Source organism: Mya arenaria, chromosome 14 (assembly GCF_026914265.1).
Source record: "Mya arenaria isolate MELC-2E11 chromosome 14, ASM2691426v1".
NCBI classification, from domain to species: Eukaryota; Metazoa; Mollusca; class Bivalvia; order Myida; family Myidae; genus Mya; species Mya arenaria.
In genome coordinates, this window is record NC_069135.1 from 56,073,428 (window position 1) to 56,092,275 (window position 18,848).

General features: G+C 38.0%; 1 long non-coding RNA gene across 1 annotated transcript; it reads left to right on the forward strand.

Annotated features, from left to right (window-relative positions):
• The first annotated feature begins 7,805 nt into the window (after nucleotides 1–7,805).
• On the forward strand, nucleotides 7,806–8,763 carry LOC128218224 (uncharacterized). The gene is made up of 2 exons (XR_008258338.1): nucleotides 7,806–7,961; nucleotides 8,311–8,763. It is a non-coding gene; the product is annotated as an uncharacterized LOC128218224 (long non-coding RNA).
• Nucleotides 8,764–18,848: the final 10,085 nt, after the last annotated feature.

Sequence of the window (18,848 nt, forward strand, 5' to 3'; positions counted from 1 at the left end):
CAACAAGCGCACGGTCTAGATCACCAGCCGTGTTTCCATGACAACTAGAACAGGGTCTGAATCGCCAGCCGTGTTTCCAGGAGAACAAGCGCAGGTTTTGCATCGCCAGCCATGTAACCATGCCAACAACCGCATGGTCTGCATTGCTAGCCGCGTTACCATGACAACAACCGCAGGGTCTGCATCGCCATTCTTGTTATCATGACAACAACCGCAGGGTCTGCATCGCCATTATTGTTACCACGACAACAAGCGAAGGGTCTGCATCGCCAGCCGTGTTATCATGACAACAAGCGCAGGGTCTGCATTGCCAGCCGTGTTACCATGACAACAAGCGCAGGGTCTGCATCGCCAGCCGTGTTACCATGACAACAAGCACGGGGTCTGCATCGCCAGCAGTGTAACCACGAAAACAAGCGCAGTGTCTATTTCGCCAGCCGTGTTACCACGACAACACGCGTAGGTTCTACATCGCCAGCCGTGTTACCATGACAACAAGCGCAGGGTCTGCATCGCCAGCCGTGTTTCCATGACAACAAGCGCAGGGTCTGAATCGCCAGCCGTGTTACCATGACAACTAACGTAGGGTCTGCATCGCCAGCCGTGTTTCCATGACAACAAGCGCAGTGTCTGCATCGCCAGCCGTGGTACCATGACAACAAGTGCAGTGTTTGCATCGCCTGCCGTGTTACCATGCGCAGGGTCTGCTTCGCCAGCCGTGTTACCATGACAACAAGCGCAGGGTCTGCATCGCCAGCCGTGTTACCATGACAACAAGCGCAGGGTCTGCATCGCCAGCCGTGTTACCATGACAACAAGCGCAGGGTCTGCATCGCCAGCCGTGTTACCATGACAACAACCGCAGTTCAACAAAATTTTAAAAAGAGCCTTTAGACGTTCCGGTTCATGACGAAAATATGGTTTAGATATGGTTCTAGAGAATATGTCGACCTTTGACTCTGACTGTAATGTAAAAGTATTAAAACGTTCGGCGTATGTTATGTCCGAGACACACAAAACAGTCCTAACTGTGCTTTTCGCTCAGTCCGCCCATTCTTAACCATTAAGATAATACAAGTCATCTACAATTAGTTTATAAAATCAAAATTTGAAATTCACCGCGTACATTCAAATCAGTCATATAATCACATATCGTACGACGTACTTTGCATGAGTCTGTGTGAACTCCTTATGAGAATGATATAAATAATTTAGTCCAGAATAAAAGCGTTTTTTACTACTAAGCACATTTAAGACCATAAACAGTGTATGTATATCACGTTATATATTGCGTCATAAATGTTACATAGGATGGTAGCATTTTGCTTCGAATGAAGACTTTAATCAAATATAACTTCACTATTTTTTCACCATTTAAAATGAACTATAGTGCAGTCTATGCCGCTTACGGAGCCCCGCCTTCGAACTTTTACCAGAGTTTGATTGAGAGTAAAGTTTTTTAAAACACTTCCCCAAATCTTTTCACAAAACGGCCGTCTGACGGAGCACTTTTTAAACATTATTTTGGAAACAGGTTTGTCGAAGTGTTTGATGAAACTAATCACCTTATCAAACTCCGGTAATAACACGAAAGCGTCCCTTTTAGGTGGCACTGACTGTCATTTGTTTGTATTTAAAATGGTGTAGAAAAATAAATTTATCTTTGATTTAAGTCTTTATTTTAAGCAGAATGTTGCCTTCCGACGAAGCATATATGCCGTAATTTATCACGTCGTATACACACACTGAAAACGTTCGTTTGACGGAGCACTGTCAAAATATCATTTTTGAAACATTTTTGTCGACGTGTTTGATGAAACTAATCGCCTTATCCAACTCCAGTATTTAAACGAAGGTGGGGCTCTTTAAGCGACATAGACTACCCTTTGTTTCATTTAAAATGGTGTAGTAAAAGAAAAGTCATATTTGTTTTAAGTCTTCATTTTTAGCAAAACGTTGCCTTCCGATATAGCAAATATGACGTAATTTATCACCGGTATACACACACTGAAAACGGCCATCAGTTGGATGAAACTAATCACCTTCTCAAACTCCGGTTATAAACGAAGGTGGGGCTCTTTAAGCGACATAGACTACCCTTTGTTTCATTTAAAATTGGTGTAGTAAAAGAAAAGTCATATTTGTTTTAAGTCTTCATTTTTAGCAAAATGTTGCCTTCCGATATAGCAAATATGACGTAATTTAACACCGGTATACACACACTGAAAAACGGCCATCTGTTGGATGAAACTAATCACCTTCTCAAACTCCGGTAATAAACGAAGGTGGGGCTCTTTAAGCGACATAGACTACCCTTTGTTTCATTTAAAATGGTGTAGTAAAAGAAAAGTCATATTTGTTTTTAAGTCTTCAATTTAAGCAAAATGTTGCCTTCCGATGTAGCAAATATGACGTAATTTACCACGTGATATACACACACTGATAAAATTCACGTAGCCGTTTTAAGTCAGCAATCCACGACCTGACCTTCATTTATTTTGTCGCTGACGCTCGCACTTAACAAATTGTCACTTAGCGTTAGTAAAACCACGCGATATTGTCGTTGTAAATAACTTGTAATAAAGTTTTAATGTCTTTGATTAAATAACTATTAAGACGTGTATTATATTCTATTTACTTATCATTGAAGGTTACCGATCCATCATTTATAAAAGTGCAATATAATCATAGTAAAAATAGTGTTAAGGTTAACTACTCGGTAATCCCTTTAAAGATGCACTCTTACTCTCAAATAAGATTTACCAAAATTAAAACAAATGCTTTAATATACTAAAAATGATGAATAAATGTCGAAAACAATGGTTCTTAGGATATTCAAAGGATCTCAAAGGATACTGAGTTTTATTTGAAAGAAAGGTGCAGAAAATACGATATTTCCACCTAATGAGACGAGAGTAGATCACAGTAAATCTTTTAGCACTCACCAATCGTTTAATATTTTTTTGCGTTTCCAGCTATAAAAACACGGTTACAATATTGTTATCAGTAATTAATATTTTCCATAAATGCATTATTTAGGAAGCAGTTAAAGGTTTATCACTCAAAATGTATGCTTGTTCTGCATGCGTATGTATTGATTTTGAATAAGAGTGTCACTTTAAACAGTTCACGATAACTCTGTTTTTTACGAAGATTATATGTTTTAATGCATATAGTATCGGATATTTTGCTTTGGAGTTTTGCTTTTCGTCAATGTGTGTAGATTTTTCGAGTTCGATCTGGGCACAAAGTCGGTGAATAACGAAATGTCGGATATATCAGGATTTAAACCATGCATGGATTTGCATTTTTTCTTTTCTTTTTTGCTTGCAACGCTTTTCAACTCAACAAATATTGTATAAATAATAGTGTATTTTTGGAATCTAGAACAGGACATTAAATGAAGAATGCAAGGTACAAGTTTTGTTTTAGATCCGAGGTGTTCACGCTTTGCATCGACTCCGTTTCTATTTAAACATGCATGATATACCGTGATAGGCACATTAAAGCATTGCATCTTCTGCCGTTATATTCTATACCAGTTTAGAATACAATGTACAACCTACATTTACAGCCAATGAAATTGCCGATGGGCATTCATTAGGAACTACGCTTAATCATTTAGAATTTAAACGTGTGCGAGTGTTTAAAAGCCCGCCAACTGCCAATCAACCGCTACACAATCCCTGCGTTAGATTCGGCGTTGACAATGCGTCAGCCAATGAGGTTGTATCCTAAGTCAGTTAGATGACCTGAATTAAAATCCTTATGATAAAGTAGCGCTACGCCCACTCCGCCAATACTTAATCATTAAGATTTAAATTCTTTATCATTAAGATTTAAATTCATGTCATCTAAGTATTACATATATTGTTCACTATGTTCTATTCCTCTTCAGAGTTGTTGAAGCACTGGCCTCTTTTCAATATATACAGCCAGAGAGTTTGAAGATTTGCTCTAACTCCACAGTTATAGACTATACACATTGTGTTGGCGTGCACAATACTCTATCTGTGCTCTGTTCAATATACAAAGCCAGAGAGTTTAAAGCTTTGCTTTAACTCCTCAGTTATAGACTATACACATTGTGTTGGCATGCACAATACTCTATCTGTGCTCTGTTCAATGTACAAAGCCAGAGATATTGAAGCTTTGCTTTAACTCCTCAGTCATAGTCTATACACATTGTGTTGGCGTGCACTACACTCTGTAATCTGTACCCTCTTCTCTATTCAATGTGCACAATGTGCCTATCACGGCATTTAGAACACAATGGTTCGGAATATAGGGGACATACAATGCACCATTCGGAACTCCTCGGCCATTTAACATCGAAACAACCTCGGATGAATGCCGGCACATCCGTAGAAATAGTCCGTATTTTTAGTTAGTGGCAGTGTTTTATTACGTATTTTGCATTACTGGTGATAAATGATTGCCAGTCATGTGTATTTTTGTATACATAATTAAGATTCCCAAGGGTTTAGTCATAAAGCTTAAATGCTAAATTGAAATTACTACTTACTTGCAAAGTAGTTAAATGTAAAATATTTCTGACATTGTAAACGGTCAACATACATCGGAGGTTGTTTTCGATGGACAATGGCCGAGGAGTTTCGAATGTCCATCAAAGTTTATAGCGCATATCTGTATAGTTAAGGAAGTATATACACTGCTAGAACACCTCGGATCTAAAACTCATCTGGGCGGTATTCAATATACAAATGTAGGTCCAAATGGGATCTTAGAACGATGTAGCTAATCGGATTGCTTGTTATTTATAACTGACCATTAGAGTGAATAAAGTCAATAATGCATGACCATAAGATAATCTTAAAGGCATATTTTAAGCCTTCTATTAGTGACCCCCCCCCCCAAAAAAAAAAAAATAAATAAATATATATATATATAAAAATCGTGTATAGTACATAACCTCTGTGTATTGATCATAATCTAATTGCCTTGTGCCGTCTTATCAGATCTCCGATCTGAGTATCCTGCTGTGCAGTTTGGGAGGTTTCATTATAGAAATGGACCCTAAATGGCCCTGAGCCAATAAACAAATACACAGGAAATTGGCCCCTACTGTGACATCAGTGCAATGAGCAGGAAATGTACAGCCAGGGATTATCACGCCAAACATTCCTTAAACTAGGCCTTTAAGTTGAATATTGAATACCACCCCCGTACATTTATTTTTAAAAATGACCATAGTAGCTCTCACTGAGTGTGTTGAACAGTTCATGAAGCAAAAACTGAGGAATAGAAACACGTGTGTATAAGTACAAACATGATGTTTGACATAAAAATGTTCAAAAAGTAGGTCGATCCATCTGTCAACATTCCGCTGCAAACAATTTATTCCAGCAGCGCATCAGACTATGTCAGGCAGTATACCGCTGCCTCATATTGCTCAGCAGGTCAGAGTCAGTGTTTGTATTTTTTTTATCTAAAGTCACTTAACAAATTTACACGCGAGATAACACTGAATTTCGACACCATCAACAGCCAACATTATATTTTGGAAGAAAGTTCCACGTGTGTACTAAGGCCAAAAAAATAATAATGTTTGTTTAGGGTAACCTTCCCAAAATTTCTAGGTAGGGTAGGTAGGCATTTTTATTTTATTTTTATTTTTTCAAAATCTGTCGTAAGTTCAGAGTGTTTTCTTGCACATGGCAGTATTTCCTACATTACTGTCATTGCCTGACTTTATCATATAAACAATAATTCTGATTAAAATATGCATTTATCCGCCCTTCGTAACTCTCTATTCGCTAACGAATATTTTTTTTTGCTCAGAAACGGAAAAACATAGTTAAAGTCGGCGCATTTTTATAGGTAGGGTCGGGTTACCCGAAACAGACATATTTTTTTTTAGGCCTAAACAATAAACAACGTTATAAAGTAACTTCTATGTATTCGATAAAGTGACCACACCCGATGTAGTACAAACAATGCGATAAAAATATAAACAACAAGTAAATCAAGTAGATTCAACATGTTTTATATAACAAATTATTCAGCTTCAAACCCTATGAAGATGGTATGTAGCCTTTGGTCTGATATGGTCGGAATATCTACGTTATCCAGTTGCTTATGCACCAGTCAATTGTAACCACGCCCCCCCCCCCCCCCCAGGTCCGGGGGTATACCGGGGGTAGCCGGGGAAAAGGGCAGTGTTTTTACTTTCCAGGTGGCCCCGCAGGGCCGGGTGACAGCGGTGGTTTTGTCATAGCGCCAAATTAAGCCGAGAGTGGGCCTTATATAGAGTCTCTGGGGATTTTACCCGGGGTTGGCTGGACCGTAAGTCAAAGTCCCGGCTATTCACCGGACCTGGGGGCCGCGGTTACAAATGACTGGTGCATTATATCTGTTAAAGTTTACAACGTTGTTAACGGCATTGGTGTTTAATTCAAATGGTAAACTGCTACTTGACGGCATGGCGTTTAATATGAAAATCGGTAACATGAAAAAATCTCGCTTATCCGGGATTTGTATGATGTTTAAATCATATTTTAAAATACTATTGATATCAATGATAGTTTAATGTACGAGATTAGCATGTTAAGACGTAATTCTTGCTCAAGAGAAAACATAAACGAGACTATACTTGTCTTAATCATTAGAAAAAAACCACCTCCTACATAGACCTTGAACTCTACTATAGCAAGCCGAAAATGCCACAAATTAGAAACACATGTAAGCTGTTTGTGCGTGTTGACCTGATTTTCAAATACAGCTTTTAAACATCAACAATCTCATTACGTCTGCAGCTGGGTTCCAAATCTTTATCTTCACAGAAAGATAGCCCATGTGCGTAGCTTGTTATATATCACACTCACAGTTGTTTCTGGACTGGTATTCAAAATTGGTCTTAATTCGATCTAAGAACGATGTAGCTAATCGGATAACTTGTTATTATCCACTGACCAATTGAGTGAATGAACTCGATGATGTTTGACCCTAATTTTAACTTAAATTGCAAATTAATTAGCACCTCTGTTCTTTTTTCATAGTATAGGCCATTTGGCTATACACATAGACGTACATGCACACGGCCTATACGGCCTTTGATTTCCTTTAAAGATGCTCTCTCACAGATGGACCGTTTTGACGTGTTTTTTTTTATATGTCTTTGTTTTGGAATGAATTTTTACATGTAATGGAGTACATGTCTGGAAATCAGTTACATTTAACTGCTGATAGAAGATCAGATTTCAGTTTTTCATATTTACGTTCAAAAACTGATGTTTCTAACACTTAAGGCAAATGCAATTTTCGGAAGGTTTTCAAATAATTGAGTTATGTGGTGGTGGTGATGATGATGATGATGATGGTGGTGATGATGATGTGGCCAAAAAAATGGGTTGGTTAGTGTTACATCCAAAACAGGAAGGGCAGGTAGACTTTTTTAGTCTTTATGTAAAGAACGTCAATTTTATCATTTAATAATTATGGTAAAGTTATATTCTGTCTTAAGGTTTAAAGTTTTAAACTACATATTGAAACACACACCTAAAAAAATAAGTATATATTTTTCATTTAATTTTTACCAACTGACTATAAAAACGGTAGGGTCGACGCCTATTTGAGAGGTAGGGTCGGGTAACCCGAATATCTTTTTTTTTTTTAAAGGCCTGATGATGTCTCGTCGCGCTCCATTGGTTGAAATGACGTCCAATCAGAGCGCATTACTTATGTAAGGTCATTGCGGTCTTCTACGATATGTATCTTAGATCCGGTTAGCACGAGATCTCTTAGTCGAAGTGTATTTTTCAAGATCTTTGTACATATAACATTACGTAATTTATACTAACTAGCTAAATGGCTCTTACATAACATTCATAGCGCCGCCCTTGCACCTCTTCAAGTATTTCCTGTAACACTTGTACTTTCATATAACAGCCATTCTGACTTCTGTGCTGAATAAGGCGAGTGTGAAAAGGAATACATACAAGGTACAAACTGGTGTTATTGTTTTAGTTGTTGTTGTTGTTGTTGTTGTTGTTGTTGTAGAAGTTGCTGTTGCCCTTGTTGTCTTTGTCTTTGTTGTTGTTGTTGTTGTTGTTGTTGTTGCCCTTGTTGTTGTTGTTGTTGTTGTTTTACACTGGTTCAGTAAGTATTTTTATTTCAGTATTTAGCACGCATTGGTAGGTCATTATATTAATCAGATATCACTTATAAGGAAATGAACTTGAACCGCTCATATTGAATTTTGATGAATATCTTGCTCTAAAAAATTGGATCGTATATATCGCTGTATTTCCCTTCATTCTAATTATTTTTATTCACACATTTATTTTTCAGACAACATTTTGAAGGAATTTAACCACCGGAAGCAAAATGAGGCTGACTGGTTTCATTTGCGCGATTCTTATCGCTGCGATCCTTGCTAGCGTTGTTACCGACGTCAATGCTCAAGGAAGAGGCGCGCTGCGTAGATGTTGTACAAATTGCGAACGTAGGGGGATGGCATGCAGGATTATCGGCAGCAGAAACTGCAGATGCAGGGGTACATCCGTATTTAATGAACCCGGGCCGTGAACGATAGGAATGCGCCTGTTTTTTCTACGAAAGACCTTTACAGTTGAAAGTGTTCAGAACTTGGATCTAAGTGGTTTAACTTTGAACCTTAAATAACAGATTTTTCTCTAGTAAGTTGATTTAAAACTGTGTTAGACCGTGTTCAACATTGTTTCTGATCGTAGAGATATGTACAAATATGTAATTAAATAAGCAAATAAAGAATATAATGCAAAATTATTTTTCTTAACGTTATAAATCCTTTCAATACATTTGAAAAGAAAAAAAACACCCAAACATAAGCGGAAGTCTGAACATGTCAGACATAAGCGAAGGCAGCAATGTGTCTGGCATATGAGACGGCCTTAACATGTCAGGCATTAGCGGAAACCTGAACATGTCAGACATTAGCGACTTGAACGTGTCATACATCTTCGGTAGCCTGAATGTGTAAGACATCAGCGGTAGCATGAACGTGTAAGATATAAGCGGTAGCCTGAACGTGTCAGACATCAGCGATAGCCTGAACATGTCAGACACTAGCGGTAGCCTGGGCAAGTCAGACATCAGCGGTAGCCTGAACTTGTCAGACATCAGCGATAGCATGAACATATCAGACACTAGCGGTAGCCTGGGCAAGTCAGACATCAGCGGTAGCCTGAACTTGTCAGACATAAGCGGTACCCTGAACGTGTCAGGCATTAGCGGTTGTCTGAATGTGGCGGACATAAGCTGTAGCCTGAACCTGTCAGACATAAATGGTAGCCTTATCATGTCTGTGATAAGCAAAAGTGTCAATCATAAGCGGAGGTCTGAACGTACGTGGCAGCCATAAACAGAAGCCTAAACGTCTTAGCCGTTAGCGGTAACCATAACATGTCAGATATAAGCAGTAGTCTCGACGTGTTAGCAATTAACAGTAGCCTAAACGTGTCTGCCGTAAGCGGTAGCCTGAATGTGTCAGACATAAGCGATTGTATGATTGTGATAGACATAAGCGGTTGTCTGTATGTGGCAGACATAAGCGGTTGTCTGTATGTGATAGACATAAGCGATTGTCTGAATGTGATAGTCATAAGCGATTGTCTGTGTGTGGCAGACATAAGCGATTGTCTGAATGTGATAGACATAAGCGATTGTCTGAATGTGATAGACATAAGCGATTGTCTGAATGTGATAGACATAAGCGATTGTCTGTATGCGGCAGACATAAGCGATTGTCTGAATGTGACAGACATAAGCGATTGTCTGAATGTGATAGACATAAGCGATTGTCTGAATGTGACAGACATAAGCGATTGTCTGAATGTGATAGACTTAAGCGATTGTCTGAATGCGACAGACATAAGCGATTGTCTGAATGCGACAGACATCAGCGATTGTCTGAATGCGACAGACTTAAGCGATTGTCTGAATGCGACAGACATCAGCGATTGTCTGAATGCGACAGACTTAAGCGATTGTCTGAATGCGACAGACATAAGCGATTGTCTGAATGCGACAGACTTAAGTGATTGTCTGAATGTGACAGACATAAGCGATTGTCTGAATGTGACAGACATAAGCGATTGTCTGAATGTGATAGACATAAGCGATTGTCTGAATGTGACAGACATAAGCGATTGTCTGAATGTGACAGACATAAGCGATTCTCTGAATGTGACAGACATACGCGAATGCCTGAATGTGACAGACATAAGCGATTGTCTGAATGTGACAGACATAAGCGAATGCCTGAATGTGATAGACATAAGCGATTGTCTGAATGTGATAGACATAAGCGATTGTCTGAATGTGACAGACATAAGCGATTGTCTGAATGTGACAGACATAAGCGATTGTCTGAATGTGACAGACATAAGCGATTGTCTGAATGTGAGAGACATAAGCGATTGCCTGAATGTGAGAGACATAAGCGATAGTCTGAATGTGGTAGACATAAGCGATTGTCTGAATGTGAGAGACATAAGCGATTGTCTGAATGTGATAGACATAAACGATTGTTTGAATGTGATAGACATAAGCGATTGTCTGTATGTGGCAGAATGTGATAGACATAAGCGATTGTCTGAATGTGATAAACATAAGCGATTGTCTGAATGTGACAGACATAAGCGATTGTCTGAATGTGACAGACATAAGCGATTGTCTGAATGTGACAGACATAAGCGATTGTCTGAATGTGACAGACATAAGCGATTGTCTGAATGTGACAGACATAAGCGATTGTCTGAATGTGACAGACATAAGCGAATGCCTGAATGTGACAGACATAAGCGATTGTCTGAATGTGACAGACATAAGCGATTGTCTGAATGTGACAGACATAAGCGATTGTCTGAATGCGATAGACATAAGCGATTGTCTGAATGCGACAGACATAAGCGATTGTCTGAATGCGACAGACATAAGCGATTGTCTGAATGCGACAGACATCAGCGATTGTCTGAATGCGACAGACATAAGCGATTGTCTGAATGCGACAGACATAAGCGATTGTCTGAATGCGACAGACATAAGCGATTGTCTGAATGCGACAGACATAAGCGATTGTCTGAATGTGACAGACATAAGCGATTGTCTGAATGTGACAGACATAAGCGATTGTCTGAATGTGACAGACATATGCAATTGTCTGAATGTGACAGACATAAGCGAATGCCTGAATGTGACAGACATAAGCGATTGTCTGAATGTGACAGACATAAGCGAATGTCTGAATGTGATAGACATAAGCGATTATCTGAATGTGACAGACATAAGCGAATGTCTGAATGTGACAGACATAAGCGATTGTCTGAATGTGATAGACATAAGCGATTGTCTGAATGTGACAGACATAAGCGATTGTCTGAATGTGACAGACATAAGCGATTGTCTGAATGTGACAGACATAAGCGAATGCCTGAATGTGACAGACATAAGCGATTGTCTGAATGTGACAGACATAAGCGAATGCCTGAATGTGACAGACATAAGCGATTATCTGAATGTGATAGACATAAGCGATTGTCTGAATGTGACAGACATAAGCGATTGTCTGAATGTGACAGACATAAGCGATTGTCTGAATGTGACAGACATAAGCGATTGTCTGAATGTGGTAGACATAAGCGATTGTCTGAATGTGACAGACATAAGCGATTGTCTGAATGTGACAGACATAAGCGATTGTCTGAATGTGACAGACATAAGCGATTGTCTGAATGTGACAGACATAAGCGATTGTCTGAATGTGACAGACATAAGCGATTGTCTGAATGTGGTAGACATAAGCGATTGTCTGAATGTGATAGACATAAGCGATAGTCTGAATGTGGTAGACATAAGCGATTGTCTGAATGTGAGAGACATAAGCGATTGTCTGAATGTGATAGACATAAACGATTGTTTGAATGTGATAGACATAAGCGATTGTCTGTATGTGGCAGAATGTGATAGACATAAGCGATTGTCTGAATGTGATAAACATAAGCGATTGTCTGAATGTGACAGACATAAGCGATTGTCTGAATGTGATAGACATTAGCGATTGTCTGAATGTGACAGACATAAGCGATTGTCTGAATGTGACAGACATAAGCGATTGTCTGAATGTGACAGACATAAGCGATTGTCTGAATGTAACAGACATAAGCGATTGTCTGAATGTGGCAGACATAAGCGATTGTCTGAATGTGGCAGACATAAGCGAATGCCTGAATGTGGCAGACATAAGCGATTGTCTGAATGTGGCAGACATAAGCGATTGCCTGAATGTGGCAGACATAAGCGATTGTCTGAATGTGATAGACATAAGCGATTGTCTGAATGTGATAGACATAAGCGATTGTCTGAATGTGGCAGACATAAGCGAATGCCTGAATGTGGCAGACAATAGCGATTTCCTGTATGTGACAGACATAAGCGGTTGTCTGAATGTGGCAGACATTAGCTAACCCTAGTCTGAATATGCTACGTTGCCATTGTAGCGACTGTTCATGCATATATCGAGAGACAGTCAAAAGTGAGCGTCGTCGGTTGTGGGATTCGCGACTGGGAAGGTGTAAACGGAAGCTGGGTTGTGTTGCTGCTGTTTGGACTGAGGCAAGCATGTGGATGTCAACGTTTGTCTGTGTTTAAGCCAAAATGGGCAAAAGTAAATATTTATTAAAGTCAGGGTTGTGGGCCTTGCTGTGAGTGAGTGTATTGTCGCTGGCCACATAAGCGTTACGGTTCATTTCATTGTTTTTAAGTTAAGGTCAAGGCCACTTTTTTACGAGAGCGTACAGTTGCCGATACTATTCTAGATCGCATTGCTTTTTAGTTAAAACATATTTATTTTACAACGATTGTGAAACAAGTTATTGTAACATTATATTAATTACTCTCGTTGGCCCGATTTTACGCGAGAGTGTGGTCTTGTGTTGTGGGGGAAACCGGAGAACCCGGAGAAAACCCACTTGTCCGGCTTGGTGACCACGAACCAAACTCACATGCGCCCGAGCCGGGAATCGAATCCGGGTCGCCTATGTAAGAAGCGAGTGCGCTAACCACTTCGCTAACCGGACAACCATTCCGTTTTATCAGGAACTCCAAACTCTTTCACATTGACCTCAATGTGTTCTGAGTCTGAGTAGTAATTGAAATTGTTCAAGTTATTTTGAACATACACATACACTTTAAGATAAAGTTCAGTGAAGATTGGTGTACATTTGCTTAAGTTAGAAGGCGAACACTATTGATTCTTTCATTTTTGTCAATTCAATGAACATAACTCTATGATTTTCCGGATAGTTATTAAACTTGTCCAACGTGGTATACGCACACTGATAAAATGCACGTAGCCGTTTTTGAGTCAGCAATCCACGACCTGATCTTCATCTATTTTGTCGCTGCTGCTCGCACTTAACAAATCATCACTTAGCGTTAGTAAAACCACGCGATATTGTCGTTGTAAATAACTTGTAATAAACCTTTAATGTCTTTGATTAAATAACTATTAAGACGTGTATTATATTCTATTTACTTATCATTTAAGGTTCCCAATCCATCATTTATAAAAGTGCAATATAATCATAGTGAAAATAGTGTTAAGGTTAACTACTCGTTAATCCCTTTCAAGATGCACTCTTACTCTCAAATAAGATTTACCAAAATTAAAACAAATGTTTTAATATACTAAAAAGGATAAATAAATGTCGTAAACAATGGTTCTTATGATATTCAAAGGTTTTCAAAGGATACTGAGATTTTTTTGAAAGAAAGGTGCAGAAAATACGATATTTCGCCTAATGAGACGAGAGTAAATCACAATAAATCTTTTAGCACTCACCAATCGTTTAATATTTTTTTGCGTTTCCAGCTAAAAAAAACCGCTTACAATATTGTTATCAGTAGCTATCATTTACCATAAATGCATTATTTGGTAAGAAGTCAAAGGTTTATCACTCAAAATTTGTGTGTGTTATACATGTTTATGTATTGATTTTGAATAAGAGTGTCACTTTAATAAACGAGTAAAAACACAAGTCACTTTAATACCCATTAACTGCAACACCATCCTATTTCTGGGTCATATTAACCCGTATTTTTGCAAGATGTTTATTGACAAAGATTCAGGGTCATTTACTAAAAATAAATTGTTTAATGTTAACCAGACGGTAAAAATGGACAAAAATTTATTTCTTATTTGTGTTATTTTCAATTTTTCGCAAACAAAAATTGATTTCTTATATGTCTTATTTTCATTTCTTGCAAGATATGTTTAGACTTTAGAGGGAGTTATTTTTAAAACAATCATGATCAAGTATGTTAAGGTTAATGTAGGATATGTGTCTGCGATAATTTTTAAAGATATTTTGAGAAAATTGGGACACGGACCAATATCTCTTTACTCATTATAAATGGATATATAAAACTGCGTAAAATTATTTTAAAAATGTATATTTCTTTCTAGTTTTTAAGCGCATTTTCTGTTACATTGTGTTGATAACAATATTGTTTCAATATTCTAATGAAAATCATTATAGAGCAACGAGATATTACTCAATTTTCAAGTTTTAAATTCACCATGGCATATAATATGCATGTGATATCACATAACAATGAAACATATATTAATTACTTTTCTAAACAACATCTGTGAAAATCGTTGTATGCTTCATGGCCATTCGGAGCTCCCCGGCAATTTTCCATAAAAAACACGTCGGATGTAAATGGACGGTTTACAATGTCAGAAATCTTTACATTTTAACTACGCTGCAATAAGATAGCGTAGTAATTACAACGTAGCATTTAAAGTTGACGACTTTACTCTTGGGAATCTTAATTTTGTATGCATAAAATTACTTAACTTGCAATCATTTTAAACTTAGATATACAAAATACACGTTAAAACACTTCAATTAATAAATACTATTATATTTTTTTTACAAATTACTGATGTATCAGCATACATCCAAGGCTGTTTGTGATGGAAAATGGCCGAAGAGTTCCGACTGCGATGGAAAATGGCCGAAGAGTTCCGACTGCGATGGGAAATGGCCGAAGACTTCCGAAGGAGAAAGAAAATGGCCGAGGAGTTCCGAATGCTTCATTGAGGCCACATGATTTTTAATGCATTGAAAATACGCCGACTCATCAAAATATGAAGCCTAGTGCACAGAGTTCAGCAAATAAAGTTATTAACTGATTTCACATTTCTATTTTTATTGTTATTCGCATAAGAAAGTATTATTATGTTTCGTTTTTTCTATGTTTCTTGCCTGTTCAAGTGTACGATCTTTAATACCTATACGACAGCTTTAATATCAATGTTTATGCATATTTTTGGTTATCTTTTTGTTTTAAATGTCTTTATGCATTATAAAGCATTTGAAAAAAAACAGGTTTTTATCAAATACTTAATCAAGGATGCAGGAAATTTAAATGTAATAAATGTTAATATCGGAGTATATAGAAAATGTTTTTAGCTTTTTAAGTAGTTAAGACTCCCTAGTTAACGGATCCGTTTGATGGCTTATCGCCATCCTTGGGAAAATCGAGATATCCAAGATAGCGGCCAAGATGGCCCCCCAATTTTTACCAAATTCAACAATTGACTTTTGCTTTTGTGTCAATGCTTTGATTCTAGTCGGATGTCATCCCTTATGGGCAAATTACTTCAAAGCGGAAGTACCTACTCATTCGTACATGCCTAATTTCTTTTGATTGACACATGCCAGTAAATCAAAGCATGGTTATACCATCTCAGAACATTGGCTACTTTCCATACTTATAGATTTTTATCGACATTTCGAGATGATATCCGTAAATTGGTATACAAATAAAACAGCATATGCCCAATTAGGGACTGTTGTTCAAAACTGTTCTGAAACGTCCCCGCGCCTCCCGGGGGAGACACAGAGACCCGTACATAGAGCAGTGTTAGCGGGATTTGCAGATGTGGAGGAAGGCCTGCCTGGCCAGTGCACAGGCGATGCGATTTTCTTCCAAGTGCCGCTTCGAAGACGACGGTACGTCTACCACTACTTTAAAGTATGCCACTAACCCTTGATACAAATATTGAGACGTCTGTCATTATTTGCATTCCAACTACAATAGCAGTTTCGTAAGGCTTTAATCTCCAAGAGTAAACGATACAAGATATAAGATTCAAGATACAAGACACAAGAATCTTTATTTAAAGTGACACTCTTATTCAAAATCAATACATACACATGTATAACAAACATAAATTTTGAGTGATAAATCTTAAACTACATACTAAATAATGCATTTATGATAAATTTTAATTACTGATCACAAGATTGAACCAATGTATTAAATAGCTGAAAACGCAAAAATATTAAATAATTGGTGAGTGCTAAAAGATTAACAGTGATCTACTAAAGTCACATTAGGTAGAAATACCGTGTTTTCTTCACATTTCTTTCAAATATAACTCGGAATCCTTCATAAGAACCATTGTATTCGACATTTATTTACCCTTTCTGGTATATTTGAACAAATGTATTTATTGTGGTAATTCTTATTTGGGAGTAATAGTCCATCTTTAAAGTCAGGTACTTTATGATTACAAGAAACATAAGCTCAATGAGCTATTTTCCGACATTACCAACAAAACATATATAACATAACAAAACTTAACAATAAACTGGTGTCCTCGAAATAAAATGCATAAAGGTTTAAAAAGGTAACGAATTCTTAAAACATTTACAAAGGCCGGTTCCATGGTTTCAAATTATATTCATGCAGATGATTACAAAAAATAAGATGGATTAGAGCACTGTATACGATGGTAACATCAACTAGTTTTCCAAGCTGCACGGCCAGTCCACGCGCGCACGGTTCCTCTAGTTGACATACCACTGTAAAATGTTTAGTTCTTTCAAGAATACACAAGACGATGTGCTAATAATAGAATAAGAATACAACCTACATTTTAAGCCAAGGAATTGGGTTAAAATGTAGGTTGTATTCTAATTCTATTATAAGCAAATCGTCAAGAGTATTCTTGAAAGAACTAGGCAATCATTAAGTACTAGACTTAATCATTTAAAATTCCATCTTTCGCGGGTGTTTAAAGGTCCACTACCACTCATCCACACACTCACTGTGTCAGATTTTGCGTTGACAAAGTGTCAGCCTATGAGGTTGTATTCTAAGTCAGTTAGTTGACCTGAAGTAATTTCTTAATGATCAATAAGGACTCGTTCACCACGCTCACTCCGCCCATTCCCAATCATTCAGAATTTACCTCATGTCATCTAACTATTACTTGAACCATCTCTTCCAGAAATATTGACATTAGCTTAGTTTTACAACGTTTTCTTAAAGCTGCACTCTCACAAATACCATTTTTACAACTTTTTTATTTTTTGTCTTGGAAAGAGCAATTTTTTTCGTAAATATCTGCAAACCAATGATATAAGATTGTTGACAAAAAATCAGATCGTAGGTTTATATATTTTCGTTCGAAAATTAATATTTTATGGCTTAAACCGTTACTAACGGTTTAAGAAAAACGCATAAAACATCAATTTTTGAACTTAAATATAACAATCCGCGATCTGATTTTTTGTCAGCAATCTTGTATACCTGGTTTCCATGTATTTTCGCAAAAATTGGCTCGTTCCAAGACAAAAAATAAAAAAAGTTGACAAAACGTTCAATCTGTGAGAGTGCAGCTTTAAGAAGGCGATTTTTATTTTTACAGATAATAAGTGACAATAGAAAGTGTACCGTTGAAATACCGACGTTATAATCAAAGCGCGCATAGTTTTATTATAGTAAATGCATCGAAAGAAAGTCGCCAACTACGTGCAAAAAACAACGTCAAATTGCAACGTCTTTTGACGTTTTTACTAAAACATCGTGTTTGAAACGACGTTAACGTCATACATACGAGACCAGCCAACAAACATGGCTGCGTGTTGCGAGTACGACACAAATTTGAGTAATTTTCTGAAGGAAATAAACACACCATCGTCTTACATACCAGAATACGAGGCGTACAAGGCTGCTCACGAAAGCAACGCAAGAAAAATGTTGGCGCGCGATCCGTGGGCAATTGCTTATAGCAATACTCATAATGTAGAATACGCTAACCACGTTGCGGCCACAGCATGTATGAACAACCATTTAATGGCGGGCACATCATTCATGGAAACCAAACAGTTTCTCGCAGCATACCGTGAAAACCGCCTCCCTGAAGGTTCCGCTATTGATATAAACGTTGATCAGAACGGACGCCAGAATAACGGTCGAAGATTCGAAGAGGTGAGCGTTAAACCTGAGATTCAAACTGAAGTGTTTTTCAAAGCGACCAACGCGGTAGAATCTTTCAAAGCGACCAACGCGGTAGAATCTTTCAAAGCGACCAACGCGGTAGAATCTTTCAAAGCGACAGAATCTTTCAAAGCGACCAACGCGGTAGAATCTTTCAAAGCGACCAATGCGGTAGAATCTTTCAAAGCGACCAACACGGTAGAATCTTTCAAAGCGACCAACGCGGTAGAATCTTTCAAAGCGACCAAAGCCGGAAATTATGCGACCAGCATTAGACGGGAATACATCGAAGCAGAGGATTATATCAGAGCGTTCCCCGTTGATGGTCTCTGTATTAAAGAGCCTACACTTGAAATGCCCAAGGAAAATCTCGGAGTGGATTCATCAGCGCTCTGTGTCAGAGAAAAGCTTGAAAACGACGATATCGAAGATGGGGTGAGCAAAGTCAGGACGGGCATGAGTGCGCCTCCTCAAACGGACATGATCAACAACCAGTTTGTTCTTCAGGTACGGAGGCTTTTCACACACTGAGCTTGTCGACTATATTCATC